Raw genomic sequence first — 14,858 nt, 5'->3', positions numbered from 1 at the left:
TATTTTTTCCATAGTACATGTAAGCATGCCAACCAAAAATATTTCCATGACCTTCCAATACTAGAAGTTTTCTGTTCAATAACATCATCCATTCCTTTATCCACACCAAATACTGCATCGTGGTATAACTTTAAGTCCGGTAATTGGAAGCCTCCCCTTTCTTTTGCATCTGTTAACATTTTCATTTTAATTCTTGGTTTCTTCCCAGCCCATACGAATTCAGAAATTTTCCTTTGCCATTTATTAAATTGTTTACTGTCCTTCAGTATAGGAATTGTTTGAAACAAATACTTGGTAGAACATTCATTTTAATTGCAGAGATTCTGCCCAACAATGATAATTTAAGCTTATTCCATTTCATCATGCCTTCCTCGATCTTACACCCAAACTTTTCATAATTATTTTTGTACAAGTCAATGTTTTTCATTGTAATTTCCACACCTAAATATTTTACTTTAGAGGTGACTTCACATTCTGTTAAGCTTTGTAATTCTTTCTGTTTACACATTAACATATTCTTGCATAAATTTTTCAATTTATCTTGATTTATATAAAAACCCGCCAATTCTCCATATTCTTGTATCTTATGAAGCAACAATGGTGTTACCTGTATGGGATTTTCATTTATAAACATTACATCATATGCAAACGTTCTGTATTTATAAGAAAAGCCTCTCAATTTCAGTCCTTCTATTTCTTTGTCTTCTTGAATTTGTATAAGCAAAATTTCTAAGGTCATTATAAATAGCAATGGAGAAAGAGGACACCCTTGTCTTGTTCCTTTACTAATTATCATATTCTCTGTCAGATCTGCATTTATACAGAGTCTTGCTTGTTGTTCAGTATATATTGCCTTCACCATTCTTATAAAATCTTCTCCCAATCTCAGTTTCTCCATTACCGCAAACATAAAGTCCCAATTCACATTATCAAAAGCTTTCTCTGCGTCTGCAAAAAATAATGCTACTTCTTTTTCAGGATGCTTCTCATAATACTCCACAATATCTATAACTGTTCTAATATTGTCTCTGATTTGTCTCCTGGGAAGGAATCCTGTTTGCTAATCTTTAATAAAATTATTCAGATGTTGTTTAAGTCATTCTGCTAATATTCTAGTATATATTTTATAGTCATTATTGAGTAATGAAATTGGTCTATAATTTTTTACGTCAATGATGTCTCTGTCTTCTTTTGGAATGAGATTACTGCTTCTTTCCATGTATTTGGTATTTTCCCCTCATAATATTCATCAATTTCTGAAGTTTTGGTAATAACACCTCCATAAGGACTTCGTAAAACTTTGCTGTATATCCATCTGGGCCGGGTGCTTTTCCTAATTTCATTGAATTTATTGCTGTTTCAACTTCTGCTTTTTCTATTGGTTCATTTAAAACCTTTTCCATATTTTCTGCTAAGGGAGCTACTTTAATTCTTTGCAGATATGTATCAATATTCCTCTTATCCACCTTTAAACAATTTGGCATAATATTTAAAAAACTCTCTTTTGATTCCCTCTTGATCTACAATCTCCTTACCTCCAACTACTATTTTTTTGATAATTTTATTCTCCCCTTTTTTTTTCATTTGCCAGGCCAAATATTTTCCAGGTTTATTTGCTCCTTCAAAAGACTTCTGTTGCAGTCTTTTCAAGTTGCATTCCAATTCTTTATTTAACAGATGTCTCATTTGTGTTTGTAATATTGTAATCTCCCTTATAATTTTCTTTTTCCCAGGTCTCTTTTTAAGATCCTTTTCTTTTTATTTATCTCGTTTTGAATGTCCAGCATTTGTTTTTTCTTAGCTCTTTTATCTTTGTTATTCAATGTACGTAATTAAAATACCCCTCATTACTGCTTTATACGCATCCCATACCATTTGAAATTGAATGTCCTCCTTTTCATTTATTTGAAAGAAGGCTTTGGTTTCTCTTTCTAGAGACATGACTATATCTTTGTTCTTCAGTAAGTCTTCATTTATCCTCCACCTCTTCATTTTTTCCACAAGCTTTGTAGACCATATTAATAGATTATGATCTGCCCCTAGTTTAGGAAGAATCTCTATTTTTTTTGTTATAAGTCCCAAATTTTTTGTACTCCACAACATGTCAATTCTTGAGAAAGAGTTATGCCTTACTGAAAAGAAAGTATAGTCCTGTTCATTAGGATTAAACTTCCTCCATATATCTTCCAGTCTTTCTTGTTTTACTAATTCAAAAAATGACTTTGGCAATTTCCCTTCATTATTTTTTTCCCCAGATCTGTCCAATATATTCTTAACTGTTCCATTAAAATCTCCCATTATCATAATTTGTTCATATGTCACTTGGTCTAGTTGTTGCATAATGTCTTTAAAGAAAGAGTCTTTTGCCCCATTTGGGGCATATAGTCCCAATAACAACTTTTTTTTATCGTTCAGCCTCGTTTCCACTGCTATGTATCTTCCATTGTCATCTTTAAAAATCAATTTTGGGCTTAATTCTTGTTTAATATAAAAAATCACACCCCTTTTCTTCTCCTTAACCAACGAATGAAATTCCACTCCCAATTGTTTATTCCATAAAAATTTATAATCCATTTGTTTGATGTGTACTTCCCGTAAGCAAATTATGTTATAATTTTGTTTCTTAATCCAATGAAACATTGCCTTTCTTTTTTGTGGTGAATTCAATCCATTTACATTCCAAGATATTAATTTGTAATCCATCATGATTCTTTATTCTGTATCCCCAAATTCCTTATGTTCATCAAAGAACCTCCTCAGTTCTTGTATGCTTGTAATTGTAATCCTCCTTCCTTGATATTCAAAACTCAGACCTTCTGGTAGTATCCATCTGTATCTCATTTCATTCTCCCTCAACTTGTTAGTTTTTTGTACAATCTTCTGTCATTTATAACTTTCCTTGGCAGCTCTTTCATGATTCTTATCCTGCTGTCTTCTACTATCAGTGTTTTTTCAAATTGTTATGATTTTCCCCACCATATCTCTTGTCACAAATCTTATTACATCTCTTGGTAATTTATTCTTTCTGGCATATACTGAATTGACCCTATATATGTAATCATAAAGATAACTAGATTCATCAGGATCATCCCCCCAAAACTCAGCAATGATTCTCATTATATATTTCCTCAGTTCATCTTGTTCATTTTCAGGTACTCCTCTCAGACGAATCTGATTTTCCATTAACTCACAGTCTTGTAGTACTACTTTCTCCTGAATTTTTTTTTATAGTGGAATCTTGGGTTTTCACCTTGTCTTCTACCTCCTGCACTTTCTTTGATGTTACTTGCATGTCATTTCTGAGATCCTCAATATCTTTCTTAAGCACTTCTGTACTGGATTCAATATCTTTCTTTATTTCCTTTTTACTTGCTGTTATTTTTCATTTTTTAACTCTGTTAAAAGTTGTTTTTCATCTTTTAACTCTGTTTCTTAAAGTCTAATAGTCCCAAATTTACCCCCTCCTATTTCCTCTTTGTTTAAAAATAACATAGTTAGCTTAAAACTTTTATATTTGTTTCATTTAAATCTTATTTTAGTCCCAGAATGATAGATAAAGATCTGGTACCTTCAAATTGATTATCCTTGTAGACACCGTTCTTCTTCAAACAGATGTTAAGTAGATCCAAAGAAGCTTTGGATCCTGGTGAATTTAAGTCAATTTAGTGACCCCGGAGACCCTCTGTAGACGTTGAAATGCAATTCTTCGTTGGAGACTCTTCAAAGCCTAAAAGGAACCCCATTGGGACTCCTCGTCAGCCAAAGTAAATCCCCTCAGAATTTTTAAAGCATGTCTTGGACTTCTCCCTGAGAGAAGTAGGTAGCAGGCGTTGAAATCGCCTTCTCTACCCAGAACAGAAACCCCGGTCTGCTCCTCTTCTGAGAAGCAGCTCAGTTCTCCATGATCCAATCCCGGAAGTCTGCTTGATGGAATTTTCTAGGGGCTGTCAGCACCTTCCTAATCTCCTCACCCTCCTGTTTACAAAACTGGATACAGATTCTCACGGTTAACCAATGACCACATTCTGGGTTCTGGCCTTGAAAAAGATGATGGTGTTAGTGGGAGGCAGAGTCACACCAGGCCACTTAGTAATCTCTGTAACCCTTGGGGGAATTAGGGCTCTTTGCCTCACACATCCATTTCCGCATAAACTGGTTCAGATTCTGGGCTTTGATCTGGACTGTGGTGCCGTCCTTCCAGAAGAACTTTTAATCCTCCATTTCTTTATTTCCTCATGTAACAGTGATCACTTTCTCTCTCTATGGCTCCCTCTCTCTCTGCAAAAGAATCCAGAAGTATAAGAGAGATGATGGTGGAGACAGAGAATGGCCTTGCATTCAAAGAAACGCTTCATATTTCCTTCCCAAATGAGCTGGCTGATGTCAGCTCTGGGACTATCCTCAATTAAAGAAAGCTTCCAGTGTGGTCAGAAAGCTGGCTTGATTGATAGAGAGAAACAGTAGTGAGAAATGTCTGTGTCAGAGCTGGCTCACCTTTGGGGTGGCCAGTCCTTTGTACCTTATTTGGACCGTTATGCAGCCTGCCAAAATAACAGTGCAAAAGCTTGCTCAAAACAGTACAAACTGGTTCTCACTAACACCTTTGCTCATTAAACATTTAGCAGTTTGAGCTGTCTCTGAGAAGAGATAAAGCGTCCTTGAGACGGAGGCTTCACTCCCTTCTGCAGGGCAGAAACGGATACTTGCGATTGTTACAATGGACAGAGCAAAGAAGAAGACCGTATATTTATACCCCACTCTTCTCTCTGAATCAGAATCTCAGAGCGGCTTAAAATCTCCGTTATCTTCCTCCCCCACAACAGACCCCCTGTGAGGTAGATGCGGCTGAGAAAGCTCTCATAGAAGCTGCCCTTTCAAAGACAACCTCTGCAAAAGCTATGGCTGACCCAAGGCCATTCCAGCAGCTGCAAGTGGAAGAGTGGGGAATCAAACCCAGCTCTCCCAGATAAGAGTCCGCAGACTTAACCACTACACCAAACCATGCAGGCACAGTGCACCCTCCTCCATTCCTAAGAAATCTAGCATACAGAAATATGAAAACGGCAGGGCACCTTGACACCTGAGAGTGAGTACCCATAACTGTAATGAACACAAGAACATAAGAGAAGCCATGTTGGATCAGACCAATGGCCCATCCAGTCCAACACTTTGTGCCACATAGTGGCCAAAAAAACCTACCAAGTGCCATCAGGAGGTTCACAAGTGGGGCTAGAAGCCCTTCCACTCTGCCTCCAACCCAAGCACCGAGAATACAGAGCATCACTGCCCCAGACAATATGCTGTGGCTAATAGCCACTGATGGACCTCTGCTCCATATTTTTATCCAAATTCCTCTTGAAGCTGGCTATGCTTGTAGCCGCCACCACCTCCTGTGGCAGTGAATTCTACATGTTAATCACCCTTTGGGTGAAGAAGTACTTCCTTTTATCCATTCTAATTGATCATAAGAACATAAGAGAAGCCATGTTGGATCAGGCCAATGGCCCATCCACGCTCTGTATCACACAGTGGCCAATACACAAACACACACACACACACACTGTGGCTAATAGCCACTGATGGACCTCTGCTCCATATTTTTATCCAATCCCATCTTGAAGCTGGCTATGCTTGTAGCCACCACCACCTCCTGTGGGAGTGAATTCCACATGTTAATCCCCCTTTGGGTGAAGAAGTACTTCTTTTTATCCGTTTTAACCTGACTGCTCAGCAATTTCATTGAATTCCCACGAGTTCTTGTATTGTGAGAAAGGGAGAAAAGTACTTCTTTCTCTACTTTCTCCATCCCATGCATAATCTTGTAAACTACTATCATGTCACCCTGCAGTTGACGTTCCTCCAAGCTATAGAGACGCAAGCATTTTAACCTTTCTTCGTAGGGAAAGTGTTCCAACCCTTTAATCATTCTAGTTGCCCTTTCTTCATAGGGAAAGTGTTCCAAACCTTTAATCATTCTAGTTGTCAAGGGAACAGGCCAGGAATAAGCAGACGGGATTCCTGATTCACTTCTGAGCAACATTTGGTTTGGCACAATCATACAGGCCAGTGGAAAAAGAGGGAGGGAGGCCTTGTGGGAGCCTGAAATCTGGAGACTCTGAAACCCCTTCTGAGCAAGATTCCAGCATAGGCTTTTCATGGGTGGGGGAGGTATCCTTAAATTCTAGGTATTCCTGGGGAAAGGTGGACATGTGGTTAAGATCAGCCAAACTGGATGAGGCCAAAGGGCCATCAGTCCTTTCCACTTATACTCATATAGATGCTCAAAATAGGAGTCCATTGCACCTTTAAGACCAACTTAGTTTTATTCAGAATGTAAGCTTTCGTGTGCATGTCCACTTCTTCAGACGAGGAATGAGGTACAGTAAGCAGAGCCACATATAACTGGTGTGGTTTGGAATGCCAAGTGGTACAAAGTTAAAAACCAATAGCAGAACAGTAAAATTAACCAATTCAGAAAACCTTTGATCTGGGTTGCATTAGCGTGGGGAACCATAAAACAGTAACATGTCAGAATGTGAGAATGCCTGTTAATTATTCTATTGCTAATAAACCTGGGTCAAAAAAAAGGATCTTAGCAGCCTTCCCAAGTGCTAACAGTTTCCCTCTCTTTATTCCAGCAGAAGATGATCGGAGGGATGAGAAGTGGAAGGAACTTCATCAGCAAATGCCAGGTAGAGTTAAAAATGAAGACTTGAATGATAATCTCAGGAATCGAGGCAGACCTGAAAGAAAGAAAGGCAGCGGTATGGTTGCAACGCGTGATGGAACAAAGCGGAATGTACATTTTTTAAAGCACAGGATGATGAAAGAAAGGAAATCCAGTCAGTGTGAAACATATTTCAGAAGTAGAATACACAGAGAGGAGAAACCTTCTGAATATTCAGAGAGGAGAAATGAATTTGGTCAGAGGAGAATACTTCAGCTGCACCAAAAAACCCACACAGGGGAAAAACCTTTTGAATACTCAGAGTGTGGAAAGGGATTCGGTACGAGTGCCCATCTTCAGTATCATCAGAGAACTCACACAAGGGAGAAGCCCTTTGAATGTTCAGAGTGTGGCAAGAGATTCAGTCAGACTGGCCATCTTCAGTGTCATCAGAGAAGCCACACAGGGGAAAAACCTTTTGAATGCTCAGAGTGTGGAAAGAGATTCAGTACGAGTGCCCATCTTCAGTATCATCAGAGAACTCACACAGGGGAGAAGCCCTTTGAATGCTCAGAGTGTGGAAAGAGATTCAGTCAGAGTGGCCATCTTCAGTATCATCAGAGAACTCACACAGGGGAGAAACCTTTTGAATGCTCAGAGTGTGGAAAGAGATTCAGTACAAGTGACCATCTTCAGAATCACCAGAGAACCCACACAGGAGAGAAGCCTTTTGAATGCTCAGAGTGTGGAAAGAGATTAAGTCAGAGTGGCCATCTTCAGAATCACCAGAGAACTCACACAGGGGAGAAACCTTTTGAATGCTCAGAGTGTGGAAAGAGATTCAGTACGAGTGCCCATCTTCAGTATCATCAGAGAAATCACACAGGGGAGAAACCTTTTGAATGCTCAGAGTGTGGAAAGAGATTCAGACAGAGTGGCGATCTTCAGTGTCATCAGAGAACCCACACAGGGGAGAAACCTTTTGAATGCCCAGAGTGTGGAAAGAGATTCAGTCAGAGTGGCCATCTTCAGAATCACCAGAGAACCCACACAGGGGAGAAACCTTTTGAGTGCTCAGAGTGTGGAAAGAGATTCCGTACGAGTGCCCACCTTCAGTATCATCAGAGAACTCACACAGGGGAGAAACCTTTCGAATGCTCAGAGTGTGGAAAGAGATTCAGACAGAGTGGCGATCTTCAGTGTCATCAGAGAACCCACACAGGGGAGAAACCTTTTGAATGCCCAGAGTGTGGAAAGAGATTCAATCAGAGGAGGACTCTTCAGCTGCATCAGAGAACCCACACAGGAGAGGAACCTTATGAATGTTCAGAGTGTGGAAAGAGATTCCGTTTCAGTGGCAATCTTCAAAAACACCATAGAACCCATACAGGGGAGAAACCTTTTGAGTGCTCAGAGTGTGGAAAGAGATTCAATCATAATGGTCATCTTCAATATCATCAGAGAACGCACAGAGGGGAGAAACCTTTTGAATGCATAGAGTGTAGAAAGAGATTCAGTTTGAAAGAAACTCTTCAAAGGCACCAGAGAACTCACACAGGGGAGAAACCTTTTGAATGTTCAGAGTGTGGGAAAAGATTCAGTACAAGTGGCCATCTTCAACGTCATCAGAGAACCCACACAGGGGAGAAAGCTTTTTAATGCTCAGAGTGTGGAAAGAAATTCAGACGGAGTAACCATCTTCAAGATCATCAGAGAACCCACATGGGAGTGTGGAAAGAGATTCAGTGAGAGAAGCACTCTTCAAAAACATCGTAGAACCAACACAGGGGAGAAACCTTTCAAATGCTCAGAGTGAGGAAAGAAATTCAGTCAGAGTAACCATGTTCAACAGCATCAGAAAATCTATACCAGGGAGAGAAACCTTTTGAATGTTCAGAGTATGGAAAGAGATTCAGTCTGAGTGGCCATGTTCAGCTTTCAGGCAACCCACACTGGGGAGAAACGTTGTGATGCTCAGTGTGTGGAAAGTCATTCAGTAAGAGGGGGAATCTTTGGGAGCAACAGAGATCCCACACAGGGGAGCAAACTTTTGAATGCTCAATGTCTGGCTCCAGTTCACCACACCCAGAGTTGTGAATGGCGAAAGGGAGGCTTTCCTGACAGAGGGACGCCATCCCAACAAATTAGACCACTCCCCTCCCCCATTGAACTTGCTTATGAGCTGTTGGCCCATCAGCCTCCGTTACTGCAGTGGCAGTTGTCATCCCGGAGGGTCCAATGAGAGTAAGGGGAGCAGGCAATGGGACAGGCCCCAGAAGAAGCGAGGACAGACTAATATATTAGAGAATCCAAGAGCAAGAAACCCTTTGAGTGCTCAGAGTGTGGAAAAGGATTCATTGAGAGTGGCACTCTTCAACTACATCAAAGAACCCACACATAGGGAGGAAACATTGGACCGCTCAGATAGGTAAAAAAGATTCAGTCAGTGCGATGGTTTTCAAAAGCATCTATGAACTCATATAGGGGAGAAACCTTTTGAATTTTCAGAATGTGGAAAGAGATGCTGTTGCAGAAGCACTCTTGATGTCAACTGATATCCCACACAGGGAAGACACAATTGTAATGTTTGTTGCATTGACAGAGAATCAGTCAGAGTGATACTCTCCTGCTGCATGAAGGAACCTACAAAGGAGGATCCATGTAACTGCTTAGCCTGTAAAAAGAGCCTTAAACATAATAACATAGGAGAAGCCATGTTGGATCAGGCCAATGGCCCATCCAGTCCAACACTCTGTATCACACAGTGGCCAAAAAATTTTTATACACACACACACACTGTGGCTAATAGCCACTGATGGACCGCTGCTCCATATTTTTATCCAACCCCCTCTTGAAGCTGGCTATGCTTGTAGCCGCCACCACCTCCTGTGGCAGTGAATTCCACATGTTAATCACCCTTTGGGTGAAGAAGTACCTCCTTTTATCCGTTCTAACCTGACTGCTCAGCAATTTCATTGAATACCCACGAGTTCTAGAGAAAAAGGCCCAGCAACGACTATACTATTTAAGACTCTTAAGATCACAAAAACTGTCAGGGAGTCTGCTGGTTGCCTTTTAACGTAGTTCCATTGAGAGCATTATATCTTATTGCCTCTGCGTGTGGTTTGGGAGCTGCACGGAAGCAGAGAGAAGGGTGCTCCAAAGAGTGATGGTAAGAGCACAGAAGATTTGTGGATGCTCTCTCCCCTCATTGGTGGATCTGTATAATAATGGATGTAAAAGGAAGATACAAATGATCTTAAGGGACCCTTCACATCCGGGCCACTTGCTATTTGAGATCTTACCATCGGGCAGACGATATAGAGTGTTGAAGGCTAAGACAAATAGATGTAAGGGCAGCTTCTATCCAAGTGCTGTGGTTAGGCTAAATGCAGGGCTATGAATGGTTATTTGTTTTAGATGTAGGCTAAATGTAGGGTTATGAATGGTTATTTGTTTTAGATGTATTTAAATGGTTTATGTATATGTTTTTTCTTTAGTGTTGATGTGTTGGTATGTTTGTGGAAGAGCACCTCATTTCGTTGCTCTCATTTTCCTTTTTTGAGAACAATGACAATAAACCTATCTATCTATCTATCTATCTATCTATCTATCTATCTATCTATCTATCTATCTATCTATCTATCTATCTATCTATCTATCTATCTATCTATCTATCTATCTATCTATCATCTATCTATCTATCATCTATCTATCTATCATCTATCTATCATCTATCTATCTATCTATCTATCTATCTATCTATCTTCTATCTATCTATCTATCTATCTATCTATCTATCTATCTATCTATCTATCTATCTATCTATCTATCTATCTATCTATCTATCTATCTATCTTCTTGTATTGTGAGAAAGGGAGAAAAGTACTTCTTTCTCTACCTTCTCCATCCCATGCATAATCTTGTACACCTCTATCATGTCACCCTGCAGTCGACGTTTCTCTAAGTTAAAGAGCCCCAAGCGTTTTAACCTTTCTTCATAGGGAAAGTGTTCCAAGCCTTTAATCATTGTAGTTGCCCTTTTCTGCACTTTTTCCAATGCCTTTTCACACCAGTGGAAACCGGAAGGGAGTTGGTATTGTGCCGCCTTGCAGTAATCCAAGACAGGGATGGGAGTTTTCAGACACATGTTGTTTTTTTTTACCGGTAGGGTTCCGTGATTGAAGCGAGCCATTTCACACTGTTCCACTTTTATCTCGCTTCCACCAGCACCAGCCGTTTTTGCCTGCCGGCGCACGATCTCCGGCTTTTTTTTTTTTTTTGAACGCCGGGCAAAGATCGCTAAAGCGCTATAGTGACGTATCACAACAGCACCACCATAGATGGCTAGGCTCCATTGAGATGCCAAAGATCGCCGCTGCTGAAACTGGGTAACAGGTGCCCCATTGGATACATAGTTCAAGCGGGAGATCAGGACACCAGGCCTTGGTCTGTCACCTGTTGCTATCACTTCCATGCCCACTTGGGAGTCAGGGGAATGCAATTGGTTTGTAGGTGACTGTGAGGCACATTTTTTTTTGGGGGGGGGAGTTGTTGCCACCTGGAGAAGGGTTGCCCATAGGGCAGCAGGTTTCGGCAGGAGAGCAGACCAACAGTGATTGGTGAAACGGATATTGCTAACCCAGCCTGATGTGCACCCATCCATGCCTACAGGCTATTGGCTGGAAAGTGACTTGTGCCAAGCGGCAGCAGGTATAAATGTCAGGGGGGGGAAGCCACAGATTTCTGTGGGTTGTAGTTGATGAGCGGATTGTCTGGTTTAATAGGTTGGTGAGTGGTTTGTCAGGAATTGTGAGGCGGATGAGTGGGTCAAGAGGTATAGCTTGTAGTGAGCAGGAGATTCTGGATCTCCTAGTAGTATGGGGAGATGATGAAATCCAAGCAGCTCTGCGGATCATCCCATAGAAATTATGCTTGCTATCAGAAAGTCTCAGCAGAGATGGCGAAACGGGGCCATGACAGGACGGCAGAGGAATGTAGGAGTAAAACGAAAAGTCTGAGAGCAGAATACAGGCGGGTAATTGCACATAATTCCAATCCTGGAAATAAAAAAGTCACATGCCCCTTTTATAAGGAGCTTCATAGAACACTGAAGGGGGAAGGAAGCGTTAAGTCAAGAAGGCTGTCTGCCATCACCTTTCTGGGTGATCAGCCGTCAGATCATGGCAGGACTGTGGGCATGGATGGGTGCACAACTGGCTGGGTTAGCAACATCTGTCTCACCAATCACTGTTGGTCTGTTCTCCCGCCGAAACCTGCTGCCCTATGGGCAACCCCTCTCCAGGTGGCAACGCCCCCCCCCCCCCCAAAAAAAATGTGCCTCAGAGTCACCTACAAACCAATCGCATTCCTCTGACTCCCGTGTGTCAGACGTTGGAACTTCAAATAAAAACGAATCACTTTGTTTCAAAATTAATTCATTTATTTGAGAACTAGTGGTCTGGGATAGAAGCAGATTGAGTTTGATACATTCCAAGGCTACGCTTGGTATTTTGTAGTGCACATGAAAGCAAAACAATAAAATCATTCTCACACCCAGAGAGACAGTTGTCTGTTCCCATACCTCCTTATCTCGTTCCCAGGAAAGGAACCCCGCTGGTTACCTTGGGGCAAGCCATCTTCAAAGGCTCAAGGCGCCTGCTGGTGCCAAGTGAGGAATTCCTCACTTGTGGTTTGCAACTGTCCCTCTCTGTTTGAAATGCAGATCTTTATTCCCATGGTTAGTAATAGCAAACAAAATGGCGTTAGTTAGGGCAAGAGAACACATATAATCAAAATAAATTCTAAGGTAAGTTACAATGTCTGACACCGTGTGGGCATGGAAGTGACATTTTCAGTGAGTTATCTACCACGACCCCAAGATCTCTCTCTTGGTCAGTCTCTGCCAGTTCACACCCCATCAACTTGTATTTGTAGCTGGGATTCTTGGCCTCAACGTGCATTACTTTGCACATGGCCACACTGAACCTCATCTGCCACGTTGACGCCCACTCACCCAGCCTCAACAGATCCTTTGGAGATCCTCACAATTCTCTCTGGTTCTTACCACCCTGAACAATTTAGTGTCATCTGCAAACTTGGCCACTTCACTGCTACTCTCAACTCCAAATCATTTATGAACAAGTTAAAGAGCATGGGACCCAGTACAGAGCCCTGCGGCACTCCACTGCTTACCGTCCTCCACTGCGAAGACTGCCCATTTATACTCACTCTCTGCTTCCTATTAATTAGCCAGTTTTTGATCCACAAGAGGACCTGTCCTTTTACTCCATGACTCTCGAGCTTACTAAGGAGCCTCTGATGAGGAGCCTTCCCCCATTTCGCACCTAAAAGACAAGCACAGACCATAAAAAGTACTGAAAAGATGCCAACTTCTATAAAAGGCTCGAATCTACAGAAAAAAAAACCCTTACTCTAATCAGAAAGAAAGGTTATAAGTGCTCAAACTGTGTGAAGAGCATTAGCCATGTTGAGAAACCCAGAAAGATCCCACAGAGAAGACGGCAAGGATGGGCAATGGGATCTTAAGGTTAGGAAAGTAACTGATCTCTCTGTTAGATTTTGTTATTTTAATATTTATTTTCCAGACCTCCCACTTGAGCTAGAAAAATGGGAGAAGGTCTGGAAAGTAAATATTAAAATAACAGAATCAGTGTCATTTAAAGAGAATTTTTATAAAATGGTTTATAGATGGTACGTTGCACCTGTGAAATTGGCAAAGATGTATCCAGGGATGTCTAATGAATGCTGGAAATGTAAAAACAATGACGGTATGTTTTTTTCATATGTGCTGGTCCTGTAAAAGAGCTAATAGACATTGGTTGATGATACATGAGTTGTTACAGAACATGTCGGTGTTGACACTGCCGTTTAAACCAGAAATGTTTTTGCTTAATATTATGTTTGATGTATTGGATAGAAATGTTAAACATATAATTCTTCATGTTAATACAGCTGCTAGGGTATTGTATGTGAAATATTGGAAGAAAGCAGAAATACCGTCAAAAGAGGAGATTCTGAAGAAATTTTTTGAAGCAGTCGAAATGGACATTTTAGCAGACAATGAAGGAAGAGGGCAAGTGGGACTTAAAAGAACTTTGGCAACCATTCTACAACTGGATCAGATTAAATGATTGATTTGGTACAAGATTGGTTTATGAATTGAAGGCTTTAATTATAGACAATTGTGAAATCTAGTAATGCAAACTTAAGAAGAAGACAGAAGCTTAATGTAACTGACAGAAATTATATAAAATAGAATGCTGAAGTATGTATTTATGTACACAGGGGGTTTTTTTCAGCAGGAACGCACAGGAACGCCTGTCGGGGTGTGTGTGCGGCCTAATATGCAAATAAACTGAGACCCTGGAGAGCCGCTGCCAGTCAAGGGAGGGACGGTGGCTCAGTGGTAGAGCATCTGCTTGGGAAGCAGAAGGTCCCAGGTTCAATCCCTGGCATCTCCAAAAAAAGGGTCCAGGCAAATAGGTGTGAAAATCCTCAGCTTGAGACCCTGGAGAGCCGCTGCCAGTCTGAGAAGACAATACTGACTTTGATGGACCGAGGGTCTGATTCAGTATAAGGCAGCTTCATATGTTCATATATGTTCAAACTCCTGCTGGGCTTTTTCTACAAAAAAGCCCTATGTGAAACAATGGTGATGTCATGGGGTGCGGCCTAATATGCAAAAGATTCCTGCTGGGATTTTTCTATGAAAAAAGCCCTGTGTGTATGTGTGGTATTATTTCTCCATTCCCCTGTCCCCTTCCCCATTCCCCTTGAGCTTAATAAAACTGTGTTTGGAAGAGTAGAAGAATCCACCCAATGGAGGAATCTCATCAACGCTCTGTATGTGGGAAGGGCCTGAGGCACAAATCTAACTTTCATGTTCCTCAGAGATTCCAAAAAAGGGTGGAACTTTCTTATAGCTGGTTCTGACGAGGTTCTTCAAAGGACCTGATGGTGTTGGTTCAAAAAGGCTGAGAACGTGGTTACACAAAGAAGAGCGCTTTTTCCGTTTCTCCTCCTCTGTGGAACTCACTACTTCAGGTGATCTGCGCATCTAACTCTGACACCTTCAAAACTGGTGAATACAGTTTCTTTCCCAGAGTTTAGGAAGGAAAAGACAATTTGAGGGTAACAAACCTCTACAGCCTCTCTGCTGCTGGTGTAA

General features: G+C 41.1%; 1 protein-coding gene and 1 pseudogene across 1 annotated transcript in view; both read left to right on the top strand.

Annotated features, from left to right (window-relative positions):
- The window catches only part of LOC132572095 (oocyte zinc finger protein XlCOF6-like), a 40,616-nt pseudogene extending 31,548 nt beyond the window's left edge, over positions 1–9,068 (top strand).
- The window catches only part of LOC132571576 (zinc finger protein 420-like), an 895,908-nt gene that overhangs the window by 797,948 nt on the left and 83,102 nt on the right, over positions 1–14,858 (top strand). The gene's annotated exons all lie outside the window — the stretch shown is intronic.

Source organism: Heteronotia binoei, chromosome 5 (assembly GCF_032191835.1).
Source record: "Heteronotia binoei isolate CCM8104 ecotype False Entrance Well chromosome 5, APGP_CSIRO_Hbin_v1, whole genome shotgun sequence".
NCBI classification, from domain to species: Eukaryota; Metazoa; Chordata; class Lepidosauria; order Squamata; family Gekkonidae; genus Heteronotia; species Heteronotia binoei.
This window is presented reverse-complemented; position numbering and strand designations above follow the sequence as displayed.